The following is a 10,224-nucleotide window of genomic DNA, read 5'->3' as shown; positions in this document are numbered from 1 at the left end:
ACCCTCACATCTTCTCCTCGTGTCCCCTATAGGGTAGGTACCCTCACATGTTCTCCCCGTGTCCCCTATAGGGTAGGTACCCTCACATGTTCTCCCCGTGTCCCCTATAGGGTAGGTACCCTCACATGTTCTCCCCGTGTCCCCTATAGGGTATAGGTACCCTCACATGTTCTCCCCGTGTCCCCTATAGGGTAGGTACCCTCACATGTTCTCCCCGTGTCCCCTATAGGGTAGGTACCCTCACATGTTCTCCCCGTGTCCCCTATAGGGTAGGTACCCTCACATGTTCTCCCCGTGTCCCCTAGGGTAGGTACCCTCACATGTTCTCCCCGTGTCCCCTATAGGGTATAGGTACCCTCACATGTTCTCCCCGTGTCCCCTATAGGGTAGGTACCCTCACATGTTCTCCCCGTGTCCCCTAGGGTAGGTACCCTCACATGTTCTCCCCGTGTCCCCTATAGGGTAGGTACCCTCACATGTTCTCCCCGTGTCCCCTATAGGGTAGGTACCCTCACATGTTCTCCCCGTGTCCCCTATAGGGTATAGGTACCCTCACATGTTCTCCCCGTGTCCCCTATAGGGTATAGGTACCCTCACATGTTCTCCCCGTGTCAGAAAACACATGCAGTAATCCTGGTCTCTAAACTGCCTCCCCCTGGCCAGCCGGAATAACGTGTTCCTTCCACGCGCTACGTCCAGCCGGTGGAAACTCTCCCCTGTCAGGTGAAAAGAATCAGCTTGGACTCAGTCCGTTGCTCTCCCCAGGTTGGCAGAGGAAGTGTATTTAGCGCCTACAGGATTACATTAGATAATTGACACTGGGTGAAAAAAATGGGTTTACAAAACGTAATAATTTGTGCATGAGAATAAACAGTGTGTAAAATATAGCCTCTCTGCCCATATAGCTTGTATAGCAAAGCTAAACGGTGAGCCTGCTGCATGCTAAACGGTCAATGCTTATTGCAAAACAAGGCGTGTGTCCGACGTGTGTGCGTGCGCATGTGCTGGTTTGCGTGTGTGTGTGTGTGTGTGTGTGTGTATATATAGGTATGTACTGTATGTGTACATGCACTGTATATGTCCATTGACAGTGTCTTTTTGTGTGCATGTGTGTGTGTTGAGAGGCCTATTTTAATTGTTGCCATGGAAACTGAGTGCTCCCAGAGAAGTACAGATTCAAAGAGAGCATCTCTCTCTCTCTCTCTCTCTCTCTCTCTCTCTCTCTCTCTTTCTCTCCCACCCATTCTCCTGTGTTCTGTCTCCCTCTGTAAGTCTTGTCTCTCGCCCCCTCCCCGCTCCCCCTCCCCACGCACCCTTCCGTGGAGAGGAGAACGCGCAATTGACTATTAACCCGTTCTGACCTGAGATCAGATTCTAACGCACAGAAGAATGGTGGTTCTTTAACGCATTTTGACCTGAGATCAGATTTAAAAAAATGTCTTAAATCCTGACAGTTAAAAAAAAAATAGCAGATCTACAAGCTCATAGCGCGCCACCGAGTGGCGCGCTATGAGCTTGTAGGTCTGCTATTTTTCAATAGCTAAAGCATAGCATAAGGCTAACACCAAAATGGGTTCCCGCCTAAAATGGATTAACACAGGGACCTGTAATTACAGCTGACGAACCTCCAGCAATTAGTCTCCCTAAAGAAGTCATTTTGTCATGTAGTCGTTGCAATGCCTCGTCCCTATACATATCCCACGCTCCCATGTTCCCCTCCTCTCTCTCTCTCTCTCTCTCTCTCTCTCTGTCAGTCTGTCTGTCTGTTGCCCTGCTTTGGTTCTGTTATTTGCCCTGTACACATGCACGGCCTGCGTGTGGCGTGCATGTGTACACTACACACACGCACGCACGCACGCACAAACACACACGCACGCACGCACGCGCACACACACACACACACACACACACACACACACACACACACACACACACACACACACACACACACACACACACACACACACACACACACACCAGAACACAAACCTCCAGTATAAGTAGAATTTCGAGGTATTTGTACTTTAACTTGAGTATAACACCTTTAATTCTACTCCACTACATCTCAGAGGAAAATATTGTACTTTTACCAAACACAATAATATATGAACCACTGAAAAATAGCAGATCTAACAAGCTCACAATGCGTCGCATTGCGACACATTGTGAGCTTGTTAGATCTGCTATTTTCAAAAGATTTGTATTCATTTGAAGAGTTGATAATGCATAGTGAGTAAATATCTCTGCTGTCGGGAGGAAACCTCATAACTCCACAATGTTCATTTTGCAGGAAATGAAAAATATACATTTTTCAGGAAATTTAGAAAACCTTATATTTTTTAAAACAAAGCAATACAGCCATATCAAAGTTGGTGTTGTAACTTGTCAATGACTTCCATGAGAGGGGGAGAGGTGGTGGAGTTAGGTGCTTTAGCAGACATTTTGAGGGTCCAATGGAGTTAAGAGGTTTTGTCCAAAGCACTTTTTGACTACATTCCATTGGTTCAATATTTTCGAAACGGCACACAGACGTAAAGGGTGTTCAATAGCACTGATTCATGGAACGACACACAGACGTAAAGGGTGTTCAATAGCACTGATTTATGAAACAACACACAGACGTAAAGGGTGTTCAATAGCACTGATTTATGGAACAACACACAGACGTAAAGGGTGTTCAATAGCACTGATTCATGGAACAACACACAGACGTAAAGGGTGTTCAATAGCACTGACTTATGAAACAACACACAGACGTAAAGGGTGTTCAATAGCACTGATTTATGGAACAACACACAGACGTAAAGGGTGTTCAATAGCACTGATTTATGGAACAACACACAGACGTAAAGGGTGTTCAATAGCACTGATTCATGGAACGACACACAGACGTAAAGGGTTTTCAATAGCACTGATTCATGGAACAACACACAGACGTAAAGGGTTTTCAATAGCACTGACTTATGAAACAACACACAGACGTAAAGGGTGTTCAATAGCACTGACTTATGAAACAACACACAGACGTAAAGGGTGTTCAATAGCACTGACTTATGAAACAACACACAGACGTAAAGGGTGTTCAATAGCACTGACTTATGAAACAACACACAGACGTAAAGGGTGTTCAACAGCACTGACTTATGAAACAACACACAGACGTAAACGGTGTTCAATAGCACTGATTCATGGAACAACACACAGACGTAAAGGGTGTTCAATAGCACTGATTTATGGAACAACACACAGACGTAAAGGGTGTTCAATAGCACTGATTCATGGAACAACACACAGACGTAAAGGGTGTTCAATAGCACTGATTTATGCCAATAAATGGAGTTATGAGATTTCCTCCCCGACAGCAACGATATATACTTTCTATACTTTTGGCACTTTAAGTACAGTTTGATGCCAATAATATACTTTAGTACTTTCACCACCACTGCAAACCTGGCGCTGTATACTACGTACTGGACGCCCACACAGGTGACCGTTGTGAACCCTCTATTCCCATCCACACACACACACACACACACACACACACACACACACACACACACACACGCTCACACGCACACACGCTCACACGCACACAGCAGTAGCGGACGCACACACTCGCCCTCCCACACAAACACACAACGTGCATTTCTTTACTGCTTTGCGCTCCACATTGCAGTCTTTTCTCCCTCGTGCATGGCGTCTGTCTTCACTTCATGCCGTTAGGCGTGTCTGTTTATGGGCATCATTGGGCCTCTATTCGCTAAATATTATTCGTATATAAGTTTCTCGTTATAAAAAAATCCTCCGTGAGAAAATATCCTATGTATTTCGACCTCAGAGTTGTTCATACAGTAACTGTGTTCTCATGACGTGATATAAGTTTAGAGACAGAGCTGGAGGACTAAAATGTGGAGGGAGTAAAGAAGGAGTACATCAGAGGGACAGCAGCGCATGTCAGATGTTTTGGAGAGATGCCAGAGAGGCCAGACTGAGATGCTTTGGGCACGTATACGGAGGAGGGATAGTGAGTATATTATATGATTGGTAGAAGGATGTTGAGTTTGGAACTGCCAGGCAGGAGGCCTGTAGTGCAGGGGTGGGCAACTTTGACGATGGCGAGGGCCAAAGTATTTCCACGCTCACTCCAGAGGGCCACAGTGCTGTCGTAGCAAAAAATTGCCAATCTACAAGCTCAAAACGCGTCGCACTGCGACGCGTTTTGAGCTTGTAGATCGGCTATTTTTGCTATATTTGAATTCAAAACCTGAATAATGTTTTTCTATTTTTTTATTGGAATCCTGAAAAGTAACCTTTTTTATTGAATTTCAAATGCATTTACTTGTAGTTATGTTAACTTTATGAACTGTTAACATAACTACATTGGACACAAAAAAGACTAATACTATACTCATTAAGTACTAGTCATTTAATACTAGTCATGAAGTAATTAAAGTGGGTTTGGAATTGTAACAGCTGAAATCAATACTACAGTATATCAGTATTCTGATATTAACATAAAGTGAAGGCGGGGGCCGCATGTGGCCCCCGGGCCGCAAGTTGCCCACCCCTGATGTAGTGAAAGAGGACATGAAGTTAGTTGGTGTGAGAGAAGAGGAGGTGGAGGACAGGGTGAGATGGAGGCAGGTGAGAATCGCTGTGGCGACAGAGGACAGAGTGAGTTGGAGGACAGGGTGAGATGGAGGCAGGTGAGATTCACTGTGGCGACAGAGGACAGGGTGAGATGGAGGCAGGTGAGATTCACTGTGTCGACAGAGGACAGGGTGAGATGGAGGCAGGTGAGATTCACTGTGGCGACAGAGGACAGGGTGAGATGGAGGCAGGTGAGATTCACTGTGGCGACAGAGGACAGGGTGAGATGGAGGCAGGTGAGATTCACTGTGGCGACAGAGGACAGGGTGAGATGGAGGCAGGTGAGATTCACTGTGGCGACAGAGGACAGGGTGAGTTGGAGGCAGGTGAGATTCACTGTGGTGACAGAGGACAGGGTGAGTTGGAGGCAGGTGAGATTCACTGTGGCGACAGAGGACAGGGTGAGATGGAGGCAGGTGAGATTCACTGTGGCGACAGAGGACAGGGTGAGATGGAGGCAGGTGAGAATCGCTGTGGCGACAGAGGACAGGGTGAGATGGAGGCAGGTGAGATTCACTGTGGCGACAGAGGACAGGGTGAGATGGAGGCAGGTGAGATTTACTGTGGCGACAGAGGACAGGGTGAGATGGAGGCAGGTGAGATTCACTGTGGCGACAGAGGACAGGGTGAGATGGAGGCAGGTGAGATTTACTGTGGCGACAGAGGACAGGGTGAGATGGAGGCAGGTGAGATTCACTGTGGCGACAGAGGACAGGGTGAGATGGAGGAAGGTGAGATTCACTGTGGCGACAGAGGGCAGGGTGAGTTGGAGGCAGGTGAGATTCACTGTGGCGACAGAGGACAGGGTGAGATGGAGGCAGGTGAGATTCACTGTGGCGACACCTGAAGCGAAACGCCGAAAGGAACAGAAGAAGATACTGATAGGTTCAGTCAGGACAACTCAAGAATGGATGGAATATTTATTTATTGGATATAAAATGAGCAATGTATTCATTATGGTTTGGCGATGTAATGGATCTGCGTTGTAGGTACTCAGATCAAGCACATAAGGTCCCAACCACATGGGGACACCGAATGCCCCGTATACCTAAACATCAGATCCAGAACGACAGGTGTCTACTATATCACATATGCATTTATTCCAAGCCAACTCCCTTGGGAAACTTTGTGGGAGCCAATCAAAGTTGGGCTACCCAGAGGGTAAAAGCAGGACATTTTTTTAAATTGGCCAATGTGAGCTTGTGACAGTCATGTGTAAATAGGGTTTCTTTGGGATGCTGAATCCATTCCAAGGTCATTTTCACAAAGAAATTACTCCCTGGCCATAACATCGGCCAAACTATCTAAAAAGGCAGCGACACCGGACATATAGCAAACAAAAACTAATCAATATCAATTGTTGTGGGGTGGTACTTTGTACTTCTGTAGGAACAAACTATTTAATGTCATGTATTCATTTTCATTTAATGAATTATGAATTCATATTAACCACTTAACTAAGCACATCCTATAGATTACCAAGGGCTCTATAGGGCTAGCAAATTGTAATGATTATATAACATTCACATTAAGTTAAATACTGATACCAATTAATAAGCCGTTAATTCCATTGATCCAATTAAGGTGGAACACAATGGATTAATTATTATGGATTAATGTTCATTAAAGTGAACATGCTCTGAAAATGCATCTCACCTTGGCATGCTGTGTTGAATAGCCGATCTACAAGCTCATATAACGTGTCGGAGATGGGCTATTCTCTGTGAACATATTTTAGTGTAGAGCGGAAAACATGGAGTGGACCGACTCTGGGACCCTGGGGCACTCCCGTCTATAAGCTTTGATCGGAGGTTTGGGGGGAACGTGTCCTGATTGTTTAATTTGATTCAGCTGCATCGTACTCTGCCTGCACCATCTGTAGATTTGCAGTCGAACCACTGCTTCACAAAACGAGGCGTCCTTAACCCATTCTGACCTGAGATCAGATTAAAAAAATGTCAGTCCGTTCTTCGATTTTTCAAAAATAGCAGACCTACAAGCTCGTAGCGCGCCACTCGGTGGCGCGCTACGAGCTTGTAGATCTGCTATTTTTCAATAGCTAAAGCACGATGTAATGCTATAACACCAAAAGGGGTTCCCGCCCAGAATTGATTAAAAAGGGGTTTCCAGGGAAAACCCAGCTATATAAATGATTTACTGTTGTTGATATTTGGTTTTTCTATTTCTGGGAGATGGGTCTGCATTCCAGAGTTAAATTAACCCATTCTGAACGGGCACCCATTTTGGTGTTAGCATCATGTCGTGCTTTAGCTATTTAAAAATAGCAGATCTACAAGCTCATATCGCGCCACCGAGTGGCGCGATACGAGCTTGTAGGTCTGCTATTTTTTTTTAAATCGAAGAACGACTGACATTTCTAGAATCTGATCTCAGGTCAGAATGGGTTCATCAGGACCAGTGTGTGTCCGGCGGAAACCTCGTATGAATCTGATCTCAGGTCAGAATGGGTTAAGACTGAGGACAAATAGGACGGGTTGTTTTGCGGCGGTGCCTCAATTAGTAATGAAACCCAGACGTCTTAATTAGTAATGAAACCCAGACGTCTATTAGAAGCCGTGGGTGGTTCAAGGAAACTGTGGATCACGCCTAACGCCAGGGCTCCACTGGGCGCGTTTGGGCCCGTTGCGTCACGCATGCGTGAAAAAAAAAACGAACCATGTTCAAATTTATGGTGACGGAGACGCGACGCAACGCGGGCAGTGGAGCCACCCTCCATTGATTAAAAGGGCACATTCCCGACGTTGACGGAGACGCGACGCAGACGCGCCCAGTGGAGCCCTGGCGTAAGGAGTGTGAACGTAAAGCAGTGGTTCCCAAACCTTTTAGCCCGTGACTCAAAAGAAAATTGATACTGTACATTCCACCGGGACGGTCCGGACCCAACTTAGTGGAAATAGGATGAGCTAGATTCGTACGTTGTGAGCTACTTCTTAAATAATAAGTCTTCTAATTTATGGAATTTCGTAGATTTTTATTTTATTTATTCAATAAATTACTCGTATCGTAATTCATGAAAACAAAAAAGACGTGTGAGACATTTGGGAAAACAGTGATGTAAAGGGTCCTATACACGATGGGTCTCTGTTTTTTTGTGGCTTTTGTGACTTTTATTGATGGTTACAGTGAAGAATGACAGGAAAGAGGGAGAGAGAGAGAGAGAGAGAGAGAGAGAGACAGGGAGAGGGAGGGGTGCACAGACAGACAGACAGACAGACAGACAGACAGCTGGAGAGGGATGGGTGCACAGACAGACAGACAGCTGGAGGGAGAGGGAGGGGTGCAAAGGTCGTCATGAACGGACTCGAACACGCAACACGCTGTCAGGCCATGCAGAGCCTACAGTATATATATATATATCTGGCATGCGTCTGGACCACTAGACCAGCGGGCAAATAATACCCTCCCTGGCTACCACAGGTCTTAAGAAAACGTGTTGTCCCGATCTGACCCTCTGGTGTAGTTTTAAGGTCAAATTACCCTCCTTGGCGTGCACAGGAGATGCTGAAGTGTCTCCTGGTGGAAGTGTAATGACTTTAAGAGGAATGAGGATTTTACAGTGACGTGTGTAGCCCATACTGGGGTTCCACTGAGATCTGTGACTGTGGGGAAAAATAATATGGAGGTAACTGTGATTGTGACTGTGGGGGACAAAGGACGTATTCTCCATCAGTTCCACACCCTGTGAAGCCGTGAATTCATGGAGATGTTTGACCCAATTCACCCTTTTTTCAAGTCCCGCCCGTGGTTGTGCCCCATTGGTTGCCGTTTTGCGGATGGACAAAAATCCTCTCTCTCCATCCACTACCATTAAAATAACAGTTTCAGTTGCTTGACTTGCTTCATATTGATATTCTGTGGACTCAAGTCTTATTTTAAACTTGGTGTCAGTAAAAAAAGGAACATCACAGGTGCAGCATGGTGACGGCAGGGCATATCATTTTTGTTTTTAGTTTTCTCCAAAAAATATGTTTTAGCAGAACAAGGCAGAAAGAGCCTGCTGGTTGTTAGTCACAAAGGGTGACAAAGTGTGAATTGAGTCTCCTACTATCTCAGATACCGTAGATGTCCACAAGTGGACGCGACACTATTGTTGTTTTGGTAAAAACATCGCTGGCACTCGAAGGACAAAACTCAATAGGACTTTAACAACAAAGTAGGTCAAATACCTTGACTTGGCTTGCATATATAAACTTTATTACAGGCTCGTGGCCCACAAGGTTAGACAGTACATCACATATAAGAGAATACAATTAAATAAAAATACAGTACATTTACCCAGCCCCACAGGTTACCTCTCTATAGGCGAGGCACTCATGCCTAGATGTATTAGTCTTTACTCTTTAGCGTTGATGTTAAAAGGATGACAGTGCATACCTTCAGTCTCCACTATAGGCTATACAAGCACAACATGTCACTATATCACAACACCACCACAGCACAGTGCAGCTGTACACACACGCACGCACAATCGCACATATGATGAGCACTGTCACTTTGGCAATATCTAAGCTATAATGATTGTAACATTTGGCACAGCAGCCTGTTAGTTCTGCTCACCACATGTTTTGGACAATAAAGCTTTGCACTCTGCAAAGTCATGTTCATTATCATCATCATTATCATCATCATCATCATCATCATCATCAGTTGATAACGTATGGCTCTCCTGTAAGTCATCAGTCTCTCACCAGTGATCAACTAATCTCACACTTCACGTGTGATTCAAGTTCAAGTGTGATATTTTGTTTAATCTGTCTGTCTGTCCTCTGTATACTGTACGTACGTCCCGCTTAATGAAAAGCTCTATAAATAAAACACGGAGAGGAGAGGAGACGAGGAGGAGAAAGGAAGAGGGACAGAGGTTTTGTCAAGTGGAGCGTGTGAGGTGGGGGGGGGGGGGGGGGGGGAGTGTGAGGGGCTAAACTAGATGAAGGGAGGTGTGTGTGTGTGTGTGTGTGTGTGTGTGTGTGTGTGTGTGTGTGTGTGTGTGTGTGTGTGTGTGTGTGTGTGTGTGTGTGTGTGTGTGTGCGTGTGCGTGAAGAAGGGAGGAGAGATGGCTATCATGCACGTATCACAGGCTTGTCAGATGTCAGTCAACTAATCAATTTCAGACGCTTCTGTGTGTGTGCGACTGTGCGTGCGTGTGTGTACGTGTGTGTGCGTGTGTGGGTTGCATTGTCAGTCATCTCGCCAGAGACGCCGTACTGTCCATCAGAGTTCATCTCCCTCCAGCTGTCTGCACCCCTCCCTCTCCCTCCAGCTGTCTGTCTGTCTGTCTGTCTGTCTGTTTGTGCACCCCTCCCTCTCCCTCCAGCTGTCTGTCTGTCTGTCTGTCTGTCTGTTTGTGCACCCCTCCCTCTCCCTCCAGCTGTCTGTCTGTCTGTCTGTCTGTCTGTCTGTCTGTCTGTCTGTCTCTGTCTGTCTGTCTGTCTGTCTGTCTGTCTGTCTGTCTGTCTGTGCACCCCTCCCTCTCCCTCAAGCTGTCTCTGCTTTGCATTCTATTCTATATCCACAGCCCTCTTTGCCCTTCCCCCATTTTCACCACCTTCACAT

This window comes from Protomyctophum parallelum, assembly GCF_964188405.1.
Source record: "Protomyctophum parallelum genome assembly, chromosome: 13".
NCBI lineage: Eukaryota > Metazoa > Chordata > Actinopteri > Myctophiformes > Myctophidae > Protomyctophum > Protomyctophum parallelum.
This window is presented reverse-complemented; position numbering follows the sequence as displayed.